Source organism: Bos grunniens, chromosome 17 (assembly GCF_055505025.1).
Source record: "Bos grunniens cultivar Pamir isolate PY7600 chromosome 17, Bosgru_T2T1.0, whole genome shotgun sequence".
Lineage (NCBI taxonomy): Eukaryota > Metazoa > Chordata > Mammalia > Artiodactyla > Bovidae > Bos > Bos grunniens.
In genome coordinates, this window is record NC_141181.1 from 21,780,253 (window position 1) to 21,796,931 (window position 16,679).

The 16,679-nt window shown below is 38.8% G+C and overlaps 1 long non-coding RNA gene across 3 annotated transcripts in view; it reads left to right on the forward strand.

The window, feature by feature from the left end:
* Positions 1 to 16,679, forward strand: part of LOC147355111 (uncharacterized) — an 87,915-nt gene that overhangs the window by 59,698 nt on the left and 11,538 nt on the right. For all 3 annotated transcript variants that reach the window (XR_015143934.1, XR_015143935.1, XR_015143936.1), the window contains exon 3: positions 15,889 to 16,080. This is a non-coding gene — a long non-coding RNA (uncharacterized LOC147355111). The remainder of the gene's footprint in view (positions 1 to 15,888; positions 16,081 to 16,679) is intronic.

The following is a 16,679-nucleotide window of genomic DNA, read 5'->3' on the forward strand; positions in this document are numbered from 1 at the left end:
AGTATTATTTTCAGTTTACAAAAAAAGTTTCTGTGTTTGGAATTTCATTGGAACAAGATTAGTAAGCTAGCACCATGTGGGTTTCTAGTAAATGTTTATACAAATTTCCAAAGCAGTGGATAGGTATGCTAATAGTGGGGAGTAAACTGGACTGACTGAAAATATTCAAAAAACAACATCACTTTTTCAAGACTCAAAGTAATCAGGCAGAATTAATGTAACTGTACTAATTTCTAGATTAAGTTTATTTTAAAAATTGCATTAACTAAACTAATTGACCCATTTCTCTTGGTAAATTTGTCAGATTTTAAACCCTGAAATAACTTTTAAAATCCCTTTTACTATAACTTAATTCTTTTCAGTTATACTTCTAATTATGTTAATAAATATGGTGAACTTCATAAATTAATGCATCTAAGAAAAAACATTCAGAAATGTATTGATAATTCTGAGTAGTTAATTTTAAATGAAAAGAAATATGTTAATTAAAAATGATAGATTAAACTTTTGAAGAGGTAATACATATATATTTAAAAGAAGCATATAGAACTTTTATTTTTTGTTCTTCTATGTTTACATGTCACTATCAAACTGTTAGTCTTTTTTTATCAATTTTGATCAAAAGTATTAGAATATTTTTCAAAGGATGTCATAATTCAATTTCAGCTAGTTGAATGACAAAACTAATTAAATGATTTTATCATTTTTCAAAGTATGGTTTTCTTCAGATATATGCCTAAGAGTGAGATTGCTGGATTATTTGACAGGTGTATTTTTAGTTTCTTAAGGACACACCATACTATTCTCCAAAGTGACTGTACCAGTTTACATTCCAAACAGCAGTGTAGGAAGATTCCCTTTTCTCCACACCCTCTCTAGCGTTTACTGATTGTAGACTTTCTGATGATGACCATTCTGACTGAATGAGGTTATATTCATTGTAGTTTTCATTTGTAATTCTCTAATATTTAGCTATGTTGAGCATCTTTTCATGTTCCTCTTGGACATCTTTATGTCTTCTTTGGAGAAATGTCTATTCAGGTCCTCTGCCCAGGAGGACCTGAATAGACATTTTCATTGAGTTGTTTGATTTTGATACTGGGCTGCATGAGCTGTTTGTAAATTTTGTAGATCAGCCCTTTGTCAGTCACATTGCTTGCCAGTATTTTCTCCTATTCTGTCAGTTCTTTTCATTTTGTTGATGGTTTCCTTTGCTGTGCAAAAGCTTTCAAATATAATTGGGTCCCATTTGTTTATTTTTGCTTTTATTTCCATTACTGTAGGAGACGGATCAAAGAAAATATTGCCACAATTTATGTCAAAGAGTGTTCTGCCTATGTTTTCCTCTAAGGGTATCCAGTCTTACATTTAGGTCTTTGATCCATTTTGAGTCTATTTTTGTATATGGTGTTAGAAAATGTTCTAATTTTATTCTTTTACATGTATCTGTCCAGTTTTCCCAGCAAAATTTATTGAAGAGACTGTCTTCTCTCCACTATATATTCTTGCCTCTTCATTTTTTGTAGATTAATAATTGACATAGCTACATAGGTTTATTTCTGGACTTTCCTGTTGCATTGATCTGTATTTCTGTTTTTGTGCCAGCTTCATACTCTTTTTGACTGTAGCATGGTAGATAATCAAGTCAGGGAGTCCAATTCCTCCAGCTCCATTTTTCTTTCTCAGTCTTGATTTGGCTATTCGAGGTATTCTGTGTCTCCCTACAAATTTTAAATATTTTTTATAGTTCTGTGAAAAATGCTATTTGTAATTTGATAACAATTGCACTGAATCTGTGGACCGCCTCTGGTAGTATAGTCACTTTGACAATATTGATTCCCTCAGTCCAAGAACATTTTATATTTTTCCATCTGTTTGTGTCATCTTCTATTTTTCTCATCAGCATCTTATAATTTCTTGAGTATGGGTCTTTTGCCTCCTTAGGTGGGTTTATCCCTAGGTATTTTACTTTTTTTCTTAATATATATTTTTTATTGAAGTATAGTTGACTTATGTTTTAGGTGCACAGCAAGGTGATTCAGTTATACATATATGCATATTTTTGAAATTATTTTCCATTATAGGTTATTATAAGATATTGATTGTAATTCCCTGTGCAATACAGTAAACCTTTGTTGCTTGTTGCATATCTATTATTTTTAGTTAGAAATCTAGCATTCTATTAATACTAAGTCAAACAAGTGGAATCAAAATGTCATATTGTTTTTAGTTACACAAGAAATCATGTTTTCTAGAATATATATATTATACATATAATTTTTATATATGTATACAAAAGGTTTTCTACAATGCTTGATAAAAGCTTGAGAAAGAATATGAAACAAAGCAATGGAGAAATTGGAAAATATAAATGGGCACACTGAATATGAAATAGAAGAAGTGAAACAAACTAGATAAAAGATCATCATATGGTCTAATTGTTTTTAAACATGACTGCTCATTAGAAACATATCACTGTTTATAATAGCCAGGACATAGAAGCAACCTAGATGTCTATCAGCAGAAGAATGGATAAGAAAGCTGTAGTATATATACACAATGGAGTATTACTCAGCCATTGAAAAGAATACATTTGAATCAGTTCTAATGAGGTGGATGAAACTGGAACCTATTATACAGAGTGAAGTAAGCCAGAAAGAAAAACAGCAATACAGTATACTAACACATATATATGGAATTTAGAAAGATGGTGACGATAACCCTGTATGTGAGACAGCAAAAGAGACACCGATGTATAGAACAGTCTTTTGGACTCTGTGGGAGAGGGAGAGGGTGGGATGATTTGGGAGAATGGCATTAAAACATGTATAATATCATATATGAAACAAATCGCCAGTCCAGGTTCAATGCACGATACTGGATGCTTGGGGCTGGTGCACTGGGATGACCCAGAGGGATGGTATGGGGGAGGGAGGTGGGAGGGGGGTTCAGGATGGGGAACATGTGTACACCTGTGGCGGATTCATGTTGATGCATAGCAAAACCAATATGATATTGTAAAGTAATTATCCTCCAAATAAAATAAATAAATTTAAATTAAAAAAAGAAAAAAAAAAACATATCAGGAGCTCTGGAGGAAAAAAGCAATACCTGGGCATGTGTATTTTTCAAAAAATTTCAAGATGATTCTGATATGCATCAGGATTTTAAAAAGTGATACAAGTTTTTCTATTAAATCCTAGTTTTGGTGATGTAGAGTTCTATTTTTTTTTTTTTTTTTTTTGCTGACCAATCATGATACAATGGTATTAACTGAGTAATAGTTATATAACCGCAATTGTAAAATATGTGCATCAGGTTACACAATCAATAGCCAGACAAGAAATAAAAGATAATTACAATTGCAAGCCATAATGGGAACATGATTAACATCATGTTAATCACTTGATGATTAAAAAGCACTTACATACAATGTGGAGGGGTCAAGCAGAGTGATGTGGTATGTAGAAATGCATACTGCATATGTTGCACATGTTTTTATCTGCCCAGCCAGTCTGTGTCTTTTACTTGGTGCATTTAATCCATTTACGTTTAAGGTTATTATCGATACGTATGATCCCGTTACCATTTTCTTAATTGTTTTGGGTTTCTTTTCTGTAGGTCTTTTCCTTGTCTTGTTTTTCCTGCCTAGAGAAGTTTATTTTGCATTTGCTGTAAAGCTGGCTTGGTGTGCTGAATTCTCTCATTAATTTTTGCTTGCCTGGAAAGCTTTTGATTTCTCCATCAAATTTGAATGAGTCTTGTTGGGTTGAGTATTCTTGGTTGTAGAGTCTTCCCTTTCATCACTTTAAATATATCATGCCATTCCTTCTGGCTTGTAGAATTTCTGTTGAGAAATCAGCTGATAGCCTGATGGGAATTCCCTCATATGTTACTTGTCCTTTTATCCTTGTTGCTTTTAATATTTTATCTTTAATTTTTGTTAGTTTGATTACTGTGTGTCTTGGTGTGTTCCTCCTTGGGTTTATCTTGTTTGGGACTCTTTCTGAACTTGGTTGACTGTTTCCTTTCCCATGTTAGGGAAGTTTTCAGCTATTATCTCTTCAAATATTTTTTCAGGTCCTTTCTCTCTCTCTTCTGCTTCTGGGACCCCTGAAATGCAAGTGTTGGTGCATTTAATGTTGTCCCAGATATTTCTTCACTTCTTTTCATCTTTTTTCTATATTTTGTTCTGGGGCAGTGATGTGGGACACCATTCTGTCCTCCAGGGCACTTATCCATTCTTCTGCCTCAGTTATTCTGCCATTGATTCCTTCTAGTGTATTATTCATCTCTGTTTGTTTTTAGTTCCTGTAGATCTTTGGTAACATTTCTTGCATCTTCTTCATTGTTTTCCCAAGATCCTGGATCATCTTCACCATCATTACTCTGAATTATTTTTCTGGAAGGTTGCCTATTTCCACTTCTTTTAGTTGTTTTTCTGGGGTTTTATCTTGTCCCTTCATCTGTAACATAACTTTCTGCTTTTTCATCGTGATTTATTTTCTTTAATATGGTCTCTGTTTTAGCCACTGTGGGACTGTGCTTCTTCTGTCTGCCCTCTGATGGATGAGGGTAAGAGGCTTTTGTAAGCTTCCTGATAGGAGGGAGTGGTGATGGGAGCAATTGGGTCTTGCCCTGGTGGGGAGGGTCTTGCTCATTAGTATAGTATAATCCAAAAGTGTAAACAATGCCCAGTTGTGGATGTGACTGGTGATGGAAGTACAGTAAAGAACAACATTGCATAAGAACCTGGAATGTTAGGTCCATGAATCAAGGTAAATTGGGAGTAGTCAAACAGGAGGTGGCAGGAGTGAACGTCAGTATTTTAGAAATCAGTGAAATAAAATGAACTGGAATGGGAAAATTTAATTCAGATGGCCATTATATCTACTACTGTGAGCAAGGATCACTTAGAAGAAATGGAGTAGCCCTCACAGTAAACAAAAGAGTCCCAAATGCACTACCTGGGTACAATCTCAAAAACAACTGCCTTCCTGTATAACGTCATGAACCTCCATCCATAGTTCATCAGGCACTCTGTCTATCAGATCTAATCCCTTGAATCTATTTGTCACTTCCACTTATGTATAATCATAAGCCATTTGGAAATGAACAGAGATCATTCTGTCATTTTTCTTTGGCATTAGTGGTTGGGGCAGAGACTTGGAATATTTCCATCACCAGTAACATCCACAATGCTTTGGCTCTTTCTCTTCATTCTTTCTGGAGTTATTTCTCCACTGTTTTCCAGTAGCATATTGGGCATCTACTGACCTGGGGAGCTCATCTTTCAGTGTCATATCTTTTTGCCTTTTCATACTGTTCATGGGGTTCTCAAGGCAAGAATACTGAAATAGTTTGCCATTCCCTTCTCCAGTGGATCACGTTTTGTCAGAAATCTCCACCATGACCTGTCCATTTTGGGTGGCCCTATGTGACATGGCTCAAAGATTCCTTGAGCTAGACAAGGCTGTGGTTCATGGGATCAGTTTTATTATGTTTCTGTGATTGTGGTTTTCATTTTGTCTGCCCTCTGACAGATAAGGATAAGAGGCTTATGGAAGCTTCCTGATAGGAGAGACTGAGTGTGGGGGAAACTGGGTCTTGTTCTGATGGGCAGGACCATGCTCAGTAAATCTTTCATCCAATTTTCTGTTGATGGGCAGGGCTGTGTTCCCTCCCTGTTGTTTGACCTGAGACCAAAATACAGTGTAATGAAGATAATGAAGGGTCATGAAGATAATGGTGACCTCCTTCAAAAGGTCTTGTGCATGCACTGTTGTGCCCCTGACCCTGTAGCAGGCAACTGTTGATCCACCCCTCTGCCAGAGACTTCTGGACACTCACAGTCAAGTCTGGGTTAGTCTCTTGTGGGGTCACTGCTCCTTTCTCCTGGGTCCTGGTGCTCACAAGATTGTTTTTGCCCTCCAAGAGTCTGTTTCCCCATTCCTGTGTAAATTCTGTAATCAACTTCCACTGGCCTCCAAAGTCAAATTCCCTGGGGGTTCTCAGTGCCTTTGCTAGATCCCCAGGTTGGGATATCTGTTGTGGGTCCTAGAACTTTCTTAACAGTGTGAGAATTTATTTGGCTTAACTTTTCTGCAGTTTGTGGGTCATCTGCTTGGCAGCTCTATGGTGAGATTAATGGCAACCTCCTCCAGAGGGCTTATGCCACATGCTGCATAACCCAGGTCTGATGCACCCAGAACCCCTGCCCCTGCAGCAGGCCACTGCTGACCTGTGGAGACACTCAAACACAGTTCTGTCTCAGTTTCTGTGGGGTCTCTGGGTCCTGGTGCCCACAAGGTTTTGTTTTAACCCTTCAAGCGTCTCTGGCAGGTATAGTGTTTGATTCTAAATGCGATTTTGCCCCTCTTACCGTCTTGCTGGGGCTTCTCCTTTGCTCTTGGATGTGGAGTATCTTTTTTGGTTGGATCCAACATTTTTCTGTCAATGGTTGTTCAGCAGCGAGTTGTAATTTTGGAGTTCTCACAGGAGAAAATGGGCACACATCCTTCTACTCCACCATCTTTTGTTTTTTTTGGAAGAGTTTTAGAAGGATAAGTGTTCTTCTTAGCTCTTCTCTAAATATTTGATAATGCTCAAAATTCTCCAAGCGAGGCTTCAACAGTAGGTAAACCGTGAACTTCCAGATGTTCAAGCTGAATTTAGAAAAGGCAGAGGAACCAGAGATTAAATTGCCAACATCTGTTGGATCATCGAAAAAGAGAGCTCCAGAAAAACATCTACTTTTACTTTATAAACTATGGCAAAGCCTTTGACTGCATGGATCACAACAACCTGTGGAAAGTTCTTAAAGAGATGAGAATACCAGACCACCTGACCTGGTTCTTGAGAAATCTGTATGCAGGTCAGGAAGCAATAGTTAGAACTGGACATGGAACAACAGACTGGTTCCAAATAGGAAAAGGAGTACGTCAAGGCTATATATTGTCACCCTGCTTATTTAGCTTCTATGCAGAGTACATCATGAGAAACGCTGGGCTGGATGAAGCACAGGCTGGAATCAAGATTGCCAGGAGAAATATAAATGACCTCAGATATGCAGATGACACCACCCTTATGGCAGAAAGCAAAGAAGAACTAAAAAGCCTCTTGATGAAAGTGAAAGTGGAGAGTGAAAAAGTTGGCTTAAAACTCAGCATTCAGAAAACTAAGATCATGGCATCTTGTCCCATCACTTCATGGCAAATAGGTGGGGAAACAGTGGAAACAGTTTCAGACTTTTTGGGCTCCAAAATTACTGCAGATGGTGACTGCAGCCATGAAATTAAAAGATGGTTTCTCCTTGGAAGAAAAGCTATGACAAACCTAGACAGCATGTTAAAAAAGTAGAGACATTACTTTGCCAACAAATGTCCATCTAGTCAAAGCTATGGTTTTTCCAGTAGACAAGTGTAGATGTGAGTTGGGAGTATAAAGAAAGCTGAGCACCGAAGAATTAATGCTTTTGAAATGTGGTGTTGGAAAAGACTCTTGAGAGTCCTTTGGACTGCAAGGAGATGCAACTAGTCCATCCTAAAGGAAATCAGTCCTGGAGGACTGATGCTGAAGCTGAAACTCCAATAATTTGACCACTTGATGTGAAAAACTGACATGTGAAAAGACCCTGATGCTGGGAAAGGTTGAAGGTGGGAGGAGAAGGGGAAGTCAGCGGATGAGATGGTTGGGTGGCATCACCAACTCAATGGACAGGAGTTTGAGTAAACTCCGGGAGTTGGGGATGGACAGGGAGGCCCGGCGTGCTGCAGTCCATGGATTCACAAATTCTCAGACAGGACTAAGCGGCTGAACTGACTGACTGAAAAATTTGATAGAATTCACCTGTGAAACCATCTGGTGCTGGACTTTTGCTTGTTGGAATATTGTTAATTACAGTTTCACTTTCATTACTTGTGATTATTCTATTCTTATTTTCTATGTCTTCATTGTTCAGTTTTTGAAGGTTGTATTTTTCTAATAATTTTCCTGTTTCTTCCAGACTTTCCATTTTTTGGCTTATAGTTGCTTCAAGTAGTGTGTTATGATCCTTTGTATTTCTGTGGTGTCAGTTATGACTTCTTTTTCATTTTAAATTTTGTTGATGAATCTTAAGTAAAGGTTTGCCAACTTTATCTTCTTAAAGAACCAGCTTTTAGTTTTATTGATCCTGCTATTGTTTTCTTCATTTCTATTAAATTCGTGTCTGCTCTGATCTCTTTGGTTTCTTTCCTTCTACTAAACTTCAGATTTTTTTTTTTTTTTTTGGTTCTTGTTGCTTTAGTGTAAGGTTAGGTTAAGATTTTTGTTTCTTGAGCTGAGATTGAATTGCTGTAAACTTCCGACTTCGAACTGCTTTTGCAGGATCACATAGGTTTTGTATGTGTTTAGCAGGCACCTGTGGGCTCAGGAAGACTTTTGGCAGCCTGTCTGCTGATGTCTGGGGCTGTGTTCTATTCCTGCTCTGTTGGTTATTTGTCTGAAGCCTCCTAGATCTGGAGCCTACAGGCTCTTTGGTGGGGCCAGGTCTTTGAGAAAACGGCAGCCTTCTAGAGGGCTTATGCTAATGAGTACTCCCCAGAACTGCTGCCACCAGTGTCTTTGTCCCTGCGGTGCGTCATCACTGCCCCCCACTCTGTAGGAGGCCCTCCCAATTCCAGAAGGTATGTCTGGCCCAGACTGTTATGTCAGTTTTTACCCCCTGTGTCCTGGTGCCCGTGACCTCATGTACTCCCTCCAAGAGTGGTTTCTGTTTCCTCCAGTCCTCTGGAATTCCTCTGCTCTAACCCTGCTGGACTTTAAATCCAGATGCTCTGGGGGGCTCTTCCTCCTGATGCCAGACCCCGGCTGTGGCACCTGATGTGGGGCTCAGAAACTTTACTCCTGTGCGGGAAGCTCTGCAATATAATTATTTTCCAGGTTGTGGGTCACCCACCCAGGCAGCAGGCATGGGATTTAATTTTATCATGACTCTGCCCCTGCTACCATCTAATTGTGGTTTCCTCTTTGTCTTTGGATGTAGGATATCTTTTTTGGTAGTTTTCAGCATTTTTTTCTTTAATGACTGATTACCAGTTCATTTTGATTTTGGTGTTTTCGTGAGAAGGGTTGAGCTCAACATCCATCTTCTCTGCCATCTTATCTCCATCCCTTAATTTAGTATTTTTATGTTTATTTTAACTAAGCAACTGATATTTGAAAAATATTATATGTATATGTACATATACACATTCTTCTTATTATAAAGAAATGTTACTGTTGACTGAAAATTTTGTGTGAAGAGGTGAGTCTTTATGGATGACTACCTATGGATGACTAAGTCCTTTCCACAATGAGTCCATATATAGATAATGCTCAGTCTACAGCTGTTAACAGAGTTGTCTCTGAGAATTTGCCCCTTAAAGTCACTGTTAGCCCCAGAAGTCACTTTCAGAAGTGCTGTTCTGATTTTTCCTGACTTTATGCCCTGTTGTGTTCTTCCTGCTTCTCTTTCCCATCTCAGAGTTTTCCAGTTCAGTTCAGTCACTCAGTCATGTCCGACTCTTTGTGAGCCCATGAATCGCAGCACGCCAGGCCTCCCTGTCCATCACCAACTCCCGGAGTTCACTCAGACTCACGTCCATCGAGTCAGTGATGCCATCCAGCCATCTCATCCTCTGTCATCCCCTTCTCCTCCTGCCCCCAATCCCTCCCAGCATCAGAGTCCTTTCCAATGAGTCAACTCTTCGCATGAGGTGGCCAAAGTACTGGGGTTTCAGCTTTACCGTCATTCCTTCCAAAGAAATCCCAGGGCTGATCTCCCTCAGAATGGACTGGTTGAATCTCCTTGCAGTCCAAGGGACTCTCAAGAGTCTTCTCCAACACCACAGTTCACAAGCATCGATTCTTCGGCGCTCAGCATTCTTCACAGTCCAACTCTCACATCCATACATGACCACAGGAAAAACCATAGCCTTGACTAGACGGACCTTTGTTGGCAAAGTAATGTCTCTGCTTTTGAATATGCTATCTAGGTTGGTCATAACTTTCCTTCCAAGGAGTAAGCGTCTTTTAATTTCATGGCTGCAGTCACCATCTGCAGTGATTTTGGAGCCCCCCAAAATAAAGTTTTCTAGCTACAGGACAGAGTTTTCCAGCTACAGGACAATGTTGGGAAATTCCCCTCAGTGCACACCTACAGAACTCATCAGCTTCTTTGTTGAGTTTCTGCTCACCTGGCTTGGTTGAGCTAGGGAAAGATATCACTGCTCATGTGTTCTATATATATAGGTTCTCCTATAATTTACTTTTTCAAATTATGTGTAAGAAAACTGCTCTAAAAACAAAATGTCAACTCCATCTCTGGTGTGATTTATAATTGGCAGTACAATATCACCATAATCTCACCAACTTGCAAATAATTTTTGGATAAATATTTGTTTAAACTTATTCCAGTTGTTTAAATGATTACAGACACATTTTCTGTTAACTAAAATTAAACTTTGTATAGAGAAGCTGTTAGTGGTCTTAAAACAATCATATTGAAACCACGTCTATATATTGTCCAAATAAAAATAGGACTTCACCATGATGTTTTTTCTGTTGCTGGGAAAGGAAGGTACATTTAAAGTAGCAGTTTTCATAGCTCCCCCCAAAGAAAAATCGAAGTATTATACAAAGGATATAAGGGAGAATTGACGTGTCTCATGGTGTAAATGTGCAGTGTGCAGTGTGCAGAAAGCCTTAATACTTTCTTACGAGATGGTTTGTTAAGTTTTCAAAATTTGAGTAGTTGTGAAAAAAATATATTTAGAACAAGGATTCTGTATCTTAATCTAAATTTGTGAATCATCCAAGGTGGTATTAATCAGTTACCATCTTGAGGACATATATACCTGGCTTATGTTGTGTGAACTAATCATCTCCATTGAGAGTAGAAAAGAAAGTGAAAGTGAAGTTGCTCAGTCATGTCTAACTCCTTGCAACACCCTGGACTGTAGCCCACCATTCTCCTCCATTCATGGGATTCTCCAGGCAGGAATACTGGAGCAGGTTGCCATGTCCTTCTCCAGGGGATCTTCCAGACCCAGGGATGGAACCCAGGTCTCCCATATTGCAGGCAGATTCTTTACTGTCTGAGCCACCAGGGAATCCCTGTTGAGAGTAGAATCTGCACTTAAAAAGGACATTGAGAAGAGTGAGACATTTGTATGTATTATAGCTATTGCTTATGTAGTATAATCTAAAGGAAATCTTATTTCTGTCCCCTTTTATTTGTGGAAGAGACTGAAAGCAAAGCAATAATTCTTTATTATTGTTACATAAAGCTAATGTCATAGACACAGACTCTTCTGGATATATTCTCTTTTCCCCTTTGGATCCTCTCTCCATTCTTCTATACTCCTTTGTGGCCTGGAGCACTGATCTCCAATGCACTACTCCATCAGGGCTGAGTCTGTTCTATGAGGTGTAGCAGCCAACCGGGGATCTTCTCCTGGAGAATAGGAGAACACTGAAGTCAGAGTCTTCCTTCCCCTTCCACCCTCCCTTTTCTACATCCTCCCTACACACAGCATAGTGGCAGATACCACCCATACCCACCATGGCTACTAGACTTGAGATGTGCAGAATTCATCCTTTGTTTCTTCCAGCACTTTTCTTTCCATGAAAGTGAAAGTCAGTCAGTCATGTCTGACTCTTTGCAACCCATTGGACTATACAGTCGATGGAATTCTCAAAGCCAGAATACTGGAGTGGGTAGCCTATCCCTTCTCCAGGGGATCTTCCGGGCCTGGGAATCAAACCAGTGCCTGCTGCATTGCAGGGGGATTCTTTACCAATTGAACTGATTGGGAAAGCCATCCCATTCTAGTGAGACATTGCTATCCTGCATGAAATCTGAATATTGAGCTAAATTTAATATCTGCAGGTCAGGAAGCAACAATTAGAACTGGACATGGAACAACAGACTGGTTCAAAATATGAAAAGGAGTACATCAAGGCTGTATATTGTCACTCTGCTTATTTAACTTATATGCAGATTACATCATGAGAAATGCTGGGCTGGAGGAAGCACAAGTTGGAATCAAGATTGCTGGGAAAAATATCGATAAACTCAGATATGCAGATGACACCACCCTTATGGCAGAAAGTGAAGAAGAACTAAAGAGCCTCATGATGAAAGTGAAAGAGGACAGTGAAAAAGTTGGCATAAAGCTCAACGTTCAGAAAACTAAGATCATGGCATCTGGTCCCATCACTTCATGGGAAATAGATGGGGAAACAATGGAAACAGTCAGACTTTATTTTTGGGGGCTCCAAAATCACTGTAGATGGTGATTGCACCCATGAAATTAAAAGATGCTTACTCCTTGGAAAGAAAGTTATGACCAACCTAGATAGCATATTCAAAAGCAGAGACATTACTTTGCCAACAAAGGTCCGTCTAGTCAAAGCTGTGATTTTTCCTGTGGTCATGTATGGATGTGAGAGTTGGACTGTGAAGAAAGCTGAGTGCTGAAGAATCGATGCTTGTGAACTGTGGTGTTGGAGAAGACTCTTGAGAGTCTCTTGGACTGCAAGGAGATCCAGCCAGTCCATTCTAAAGGAGATCAGTTTTAGGTATTCTTTGGAAGGACTGATGCTAAAGCTGAAACTCCAATACTTTGGCCACCTCATGCGAAGAGTTGACTCATTGGAAAAGACTCTGATGCTGGGAGGGATGGGGGGCAGGAGGAGAAGGGGACGACAGAGAATGAAATGGCTGGATGACAACACCAACTTGATGGACATGAGTTTGGGTGAACTCCGGGAGTTGGTGATGGACAGGGAGGCCTGGCGTGCTTCAATTCATGGGGTCGCAAAGAGTCAGACACGACTGAGCTACTGCACTGAACTGAACTGAACTGAGGACAAAATCATAAAATAGAAAACAATTTCAAACTATTGATAAGATAAAGCTTTCTTTGGGAATTAGTTTATAAGTAAAACTATAAAATATATGTAAATTTGAATTCTTTTAAAATAATGAATATATGTAAATAGCTAACTTTAACATGATTTTAAATAAAATAATCAAATATACTTAAACATGATAATCCTTTGTTTTAGAAAGTGTTGCATGAAAAAGCATCGTGCTTGAAGTACATTTGTTTCAAGTGTATATTTTCCAATAATAATGTGCTGTTAATAAAATGATTTGCATGACTCTAAAAAAAACTGCCGATGATTCACAGAATGTATATTTATGATTCATGCTCTTTATTTTCACCCTTTAGTATATTCGTTAATTGGAACACTCCATAAAACAGTATACACAGGTTTTTTGTTGTTGTCTGTCAGTAAAGGTACTTTATATATGTCTTGAAGATACTGAGATGAGCTGATTTCCTCCATCCATAAACTCAGAGGGAAATGTGCTAAGGAGGTAAGCACATGAAATAATATTTAAACTCAGGCACAGAGATGCTGATTAGACATGAATGTACATGTGTTGTGGCATCACAGCCCAGGAGCAGCAGCAATGACAGCACCATCTGTTACTGCTTCTGTCTCTGGTTCTTAGATCCATGAAAAAGCTGGAGTGATCTATTCCCCCACAATCACTCTTCAGCTGTTCCGCTTGTTTCTGTTGCTTGACAGCAGTTCATATTTATACCATCTTAAACAATGTCAGTTTGGAATAAAAGACTAAGGTATTATATGTATCAGTTCAGTTGCTCAGTCATGTCCAACTCTTTGCAACCCCATGAATCGCAGCAGGCCAGGCCTCCCTGTCCATCACCAGCTCCTGCAGTTTACCCAAACTCATGTCCATTGAGTTGGTGATGCCATCCAGCCATCTCATCCTCTGTCGTCCCTCCTCCTGCCCCCAATCCCTCTCAGCATCGGGGTCTTTTCCAGTGAGTCAACTCTTCACATGAGGTGGCCAAAGTATTGGAGTTTCAGCTTCAGCATCAGTCCTTCCAATGAACACGCAGGACTGATCTCCTTTAGAATGAACTGGTTGGATCTCCTTGCACTCCAAGGGACTCTCATGAGTCTTCTCCAGCACCACAGTTCAAAAGCGTCAATTCTTGGGCTCTCAGCTTTCTTCACAGTCCAACTCTTACATCCATACATGACTACTGGAAAAACAAGAGCCTTGACTAGATGGACCTTTGTTGGCAAAGTAATGTCTCTGCTTTTGAATATGCTATCTAGGTTGGCCATAACTTTCCTTCCAAGGAGTAACCATCTTTTAATTCCATGGCTGCAGTCACCATCTGCAGTGATTTTGGAGCCCCTCAAAATAAAGTCTGACACTGTTTCCCCATCTATTTCCCATGAAGTGATGGGACCAGATGCCATGATCTTAGTTTTCTGAATGTTGACCTTTAAGCCAAAGTTTCACTCTCCTCTTACACTTTCATCAAGAGGCTCTTTAGTTCCTCTTTGCTTTCTGCCATATGGGTGGTGTCATCTGCATATCTGAGGTTATTGATATTTCTCCTGGCAATCTTGATTCCAGCTTGTGCTTCTTCCAGCCCAGCATTTCTCATGATGTACTCTGCATATAAGTTAAATAAACAGGGTGACAATATATAGCCTTGACGTACTCCTTTAGGGAGTTAGGGTTAGGGTTAGGGTTAGGATGGTCTATATGGAACCAGTCTATTGTTCCATGTCCAGTTCTAACTGTGGCTTCTTGACCTGCATACAGATTTCTCAAGAGTCAAGTCAGGTGGTCTGGTATTCCCATCTCTTTCAGAATTTTCCACAGTTTATTGTGATCCACACAGTCAAAGGCTTTGGCATAGTCAATAAAGCAGAAATAGAGGTTTTTCTGGAACTCCCCTGATTTTTCCAAGATCTAGCGGATGTTGGAAATTTGATCTCTGGTTCCTCTGCCTTTTCTAAAACCAGCTTGAACATCTGAAAGTTCACGTTTCACGTATTACTGAAGCCTGGCTTGGACAATTTTGAGTATTACTTTATTTATTTATTTTTAATTTTATTTTATTTTTAAACTTTACATAATTGTATTAGTTTTGCCAAACATCAAAATGAATCTGCCACAGGTATACATATGTTCCCCATCCTGAACCCTCCTCCCTCCTCCCTCCCCATACCATCCCTCTGGGTCGTCCCAGTGCACTAGCCCCAAGCATCCAAGTGTGTGAGATGAGTGCAACTGTGCAGTAGTTTGATCATTCTTTGTCATTGCCTTTCTTTGGGATTGGAATGACCTGACCTTTTCCAGTCCTGTGACCACTGCTGAGTTTTCCAAATGTGCAATTATATGTATAGGAAAAGTCAAATCTATTAAAATTTTACCTCATAACTTCATCACAACAGGCATTAATATGTACTAAAATTCTTAAAGAGAATATGTAAAAGTAAATGTAAATGACCAAAGAAAACAACCAGAAGAATTATTAAATGGTCACTTATCTATCAAAAATGCAAGTCATGTTTCCAGAAGCTACTATTAATAGTGACTTACATTCAGTAGTCCTTTGTTGTCATGTTTGAAAATACATTATTTTCTAAAATCACTATTAATGATAAACACAAAGCTTTCTAGTGTAAAAATTTCATATGTAGAGTTTGTATTAATGTTCTCGATCAACTTTTGGAATACAGATCTATGCTTGAAATAAAATGTTGAAATACAATTTTAAAAGTACTTTAATTGTACATGATTTAGGGATATGCTTGGATTTATGAGTTTATACCAATATCAGCAGTCATTAGGTTATTACTTAATTTAATTAAATTTAATGAACTCTCTGAAACCCAAATTAAGTATTATAAACATGTTGAATAAAGAGGATTAAAAGAAGATTAATAACAGGGCTTTTAATAATTGACACTTTCCTCTCATGTTTATTTCATAAAGTGACAAAATGATACCTTTGTCTCTAGCTTGCATAACTGGATGGGGAGTGCTGCCTTTTATTTGGATGCACAGGAAGTGAACGGGGACAAATTTGGGAGTCTGGAGTGATGAGTTCAAAAACCGTACATAATATGTGGAAGCTCTCTGGGAAAATGTCAAATGGCAGTTGAGGGCGGTTCTTCGTCTGGGAGGAAACACTCCTAACTATCCTTGTGCTGGTGAGTTTTGTTTTCAGTGTGGCCCTTGTGTACATCTCCTTTAATCATGTTTAATCCCCAAAGAAAGAGAATAACACAGTCATATTTTAGCTTAATATGATACAACTATCCTGAGTACAACACATCACTGGGTGATGTTTACTCCTCTTGATAATCTGTAACTTAAATATTACAATGTAAAGTCAACATATCTTATATATCATGGTAGACAGAATTATGACCTTGTCTTTACTTGGGAATTACATATGGCTTAGGAAGACGCTTATGGGTAATAAGTTAACAGACGTACAGCTTGCAATGGTGAATTTTGCATGTCAACTTGGCAAGCCATGGTACCAAGATATTTGGTCTACATGTTCTATGAAAGTGAGATTAACATTTGAATTAGTAGTTTTGAGCAAAGTAAATTACCTTCCATAATGTGGGTAGGCCTTATCCCATTCGTTGAAGTCCTTAAGAGGAAAAAAAAAAACAGCTAAGTCTTCCCTTCTTTTTTTCTCCATACACACACTCACTCACTCTCTCTCTCTCCCTCTCCATCGTTTTCATTCTTTTTCTCTGGAGAAGCCTAATATAATCCTTTTCTTGTGCCGTGTCTC